Genomic DNA, 3530 nt, shown 5'->3' with positions numbered 1-3530 from the left:
AAACTTCTCCCGTTGTAACTGAAACAACCGGTGTTGAAGTGTGTCTCAGACTATCTTTCTACTTGCCACTGTCAAGTCGTTTGGTCTCCACGCTTGCAGAAAGTCGCTCACTGAAGTCTCTGAAATTATTTTACGCATTATTTTGCATTGAATTTTATTCGGTTGTAGTCTGATTCATTTCTTGAACTCGTTTAAATCTGCATTATGCGCTCTATAATCATCATGTATTTCTTCATAATAATCAACAAAATATTTTAATAACAAATGTGGAGATGGTCCAACAAAGGGCGGTGGTTGACCATGATCGCCACACATTATCACAGCTGTATTTTTTGTTAATAACCTATCGAGAAATATGTTTAATGTTTCTAAAGGTACCGTACATATTTCATCCCAAATTATAATCCATGGAATATATTTCTCTCCCATTCGATCAGGAGTCCATGCGTCCCCCTTGTATCTGAAAAAGCTGTGCTAAGTGCATGAGTTATCCCCTCGTTGTTTCATCTCTCGCGCGAGTCTATGTGTAGCTGTTAACACGATCATATCTGAATTCCGAAATAATTCAATCGCTCGAGTCGTCTTACCAGACCCCCCCCCCCGGCCCATTGAGATAAACAGTCTTGTGTCTGGATACTGGATCGTACACAGATAGCGCACTCGACGTTTCCGACAATTCTGATCTCAACATCTGCGGATTCGGAATAATCATATACCATTTCTTCTTTTATTCTCCACGAACCCCATGATGCATCATCAGTTGTAAAACGAGTTACCGAATTCAGGTATTTCTTGTTGATGTAAAACGAATATCGCTGCAACTCTAACTGCAGTGTCAGGGATTCTTTAAATCATCCATAGCAAATTGATGGAAACATAAGCTAGCATTGAAGATCTTAAATGAGTATACTGAGGTTACTCGCCGTCAGTATAACTTGCAATCGTACCCAGCCGAGTTCCGTCAGATAAGTAAGCGTTTTCTCGACTTACAAATATATCTCTCGCAGTTGCATCAGCGATTATAAAATCGTATTCAGCATCGTCCATAATTAGTCGTGCATAGTGTCAGTTATGATCATATGCACCGCCTTGAGTAAACTTGCCAATTATTCTTCTACCGAGATCCTTCGCGGTTCTTTTCTCTTCGAGGTTGGCGATTAATTTACTGTAATCATCACTTTCGCAATCAACCAGTTCAGGCGTTGGTAACCAAACTTCAGTCTGTGCCCGATATGATATAATTGCCTCACTGACCGTCAGCGAGTTCGTGGGGTGTCCAAATCTTTTAAAGTATCCAGAGCATTCTCCCATCCAGAGAAAACTTCCTGGATAACACGCAACCATATCAACTGATATTATTTCCTTGTAATTATATATGGTATTCCACAATCCACCGTGTCCGTATTCACAACAACTTAATTGTACATCTTCGAGAAACTCACTTCGGGTTGGCTTCCACGAATTGTTTTCTCTGGCAGCGTGGGCTGCAACTGATAGAACAGTGAAACAATTAGTTAGTAACACTGCGTTTTTCTATCGGATAGATTCCATAAATGACAGCTGTTACAGGATACTCTCGCTCATTATATGGTTTATCAATCCCAGTCAGCGCTCCTGGTTTGAAACGTTTACTCAGTATGACAGTTTTTCCATTAGCAAGGACAGAGTCACGTTTGTCACGGGTAATTCAATTATCTGTTTCTGCTAGCACCATAAATTTTACTCTGAAAAGATATTTTTGATCATGAGGGAGGTAATCGATAATCGTTTTCGCTCGTGTATCGCTCAGTGTAGCGTCCTTGACATAGTCGTCGCGTATAATTTTGAATGTAGACCACATGTGAGATGCTCCATCATCACGAAATTCATTTTTGGCGTCCCTGATGATATCAATCAGATCGGTCAGAGTTCGCCTCCGCGAGTCAGGGGTTAGTCTGTCAAGATCGAATCTAGAAGCTTTCCAGGGCTAGATTCTGGATAATCTCTCAAACTCATCCCCATATAATTAAGACAAACATTTAAATAACAAATATTATATATACAATGTTTCAAACAAGAAATCGGTGCAAGTGGCTTCAGGTAGGATCTGCAACTCCATGTGGCAAATCCTGCATAAACGAATTCTGCGGGCAACATTCACAATGTGCTCGTAATGGTAGTTTAGGTCCAATACCGTGTCTGCGATGTGTTGTCGGAGTTCGGGGAAAGACACATATATGTGCGAGATGTGGCGCTTAGCGATACCGGGAACTCAAAAAATATTATGATAAAAAAGACCCTAACTCTGTCAGGGGTAGTGTTATAGCGTGAGAAGCGGATTATTTAAATAAGTTTTCAGACAAATTATAAATTTAACAAATATATTATTGTATAAATGAATCAAGAATTTTTGGACATCGCATCATTAAAAATGATGCAGCGTCTCGTGATGGTTAAAGAAACCAGTTGGTGTTGCTGATAATGCTGGTTATATTAGATTTGCCGCTGGGAGAAACAGGTATCACAATCACAGGTTTGTATTCGAATGTTTCTTTGGAGAGATCAAAGACGGTCTTGTGATCGATCATATCAGCAACGACAAACTCGATAATTCTTTATCCAATCTGAGAGCTGTCACGCATGGTCAGAATTGTAAGTCTGGTAATACTGGCTGTAGTGATAAGAGCGCCAAGGGAGTTGTATCCATAAATTTAAATACTGGCGAAGAAATAATATTTCAATCAATGAATTCAGCTGGCAAATATTTTGACATTTGCATGCCCTCAGTACGAAGAGTCGCAGAAAATATATATAAATCCGCATTCTCAAAGAAATATAACCCAAAAATTATTTTCAAATATTATTAAAAGAGATCTAAGATATCCTATTCACTAATTTGTTTGGGATCAGAAATTCCTATTTACATACTACTTCTTTTTCGAAAGGAAACAAGGGAGGTAATTCTGTAATATATCTTAGTCTGTAGTTGTAGTCGTAATTAACTATCTACGTCGTAATTAATTAATTAACCACCTACGTCGTAATTAATTACGTCGTAATTAATAACAGTAATGTAATACAAAGATATTTATGGTTTCTAACTTACAAGCAGAAAAAATAACTACGGTTACACATTGCACAACAGTGAGTTATTTTTACATCCGTTGCAGAAATATACAATGTATTTTATCAATCTGTTTTATTTTTGGCCTGAAGGTGTTGGAGAACTTACATAATCATATATAATATAATGTTTTTGTAAGTTGTCCCAGCGATGATAACGGTTATAAAAAATTACTGATAAGAAATATCGTATCGATCGATCAATAATAAAGACCTAGAATTATCGATACTTTCAACGTACACAATTTTATCAATCTGAATCATTTAATGAAACAGCCGGAGGTATATGGACTTAGACAGTCACACATATATCATGATGTAACTGTTATTTTTTCAGTGCAGATATTAGTGATTTTGCTCAGTACTGCCTGTATTACACTTCCAATGAAAGTAAGTACATAATAATTTTTAAATCCTATATCAGTAGA

Source organism: Sinohyriopsis cumingii, chromosome 14 (assembly GCF_028554795.1).
Source record: "Sinohyriopsis cumingii isolate HCF-2022 chromosome 14, ASM2855479v2, whole genome shotgun sequence".
In the NCBI taxonomy this organism is placed as follows: Eukaryota; Metazoa; Mollusca; class Bivalvia; order Unionida; family Unionidae; genus Sinohyriopsis; species Sinohyriopsis cumingii.
The sequence above is the reverse complement of the archived record's forward strand: the minus strand, read 5'-3'. Positions refer to the sequence as shown.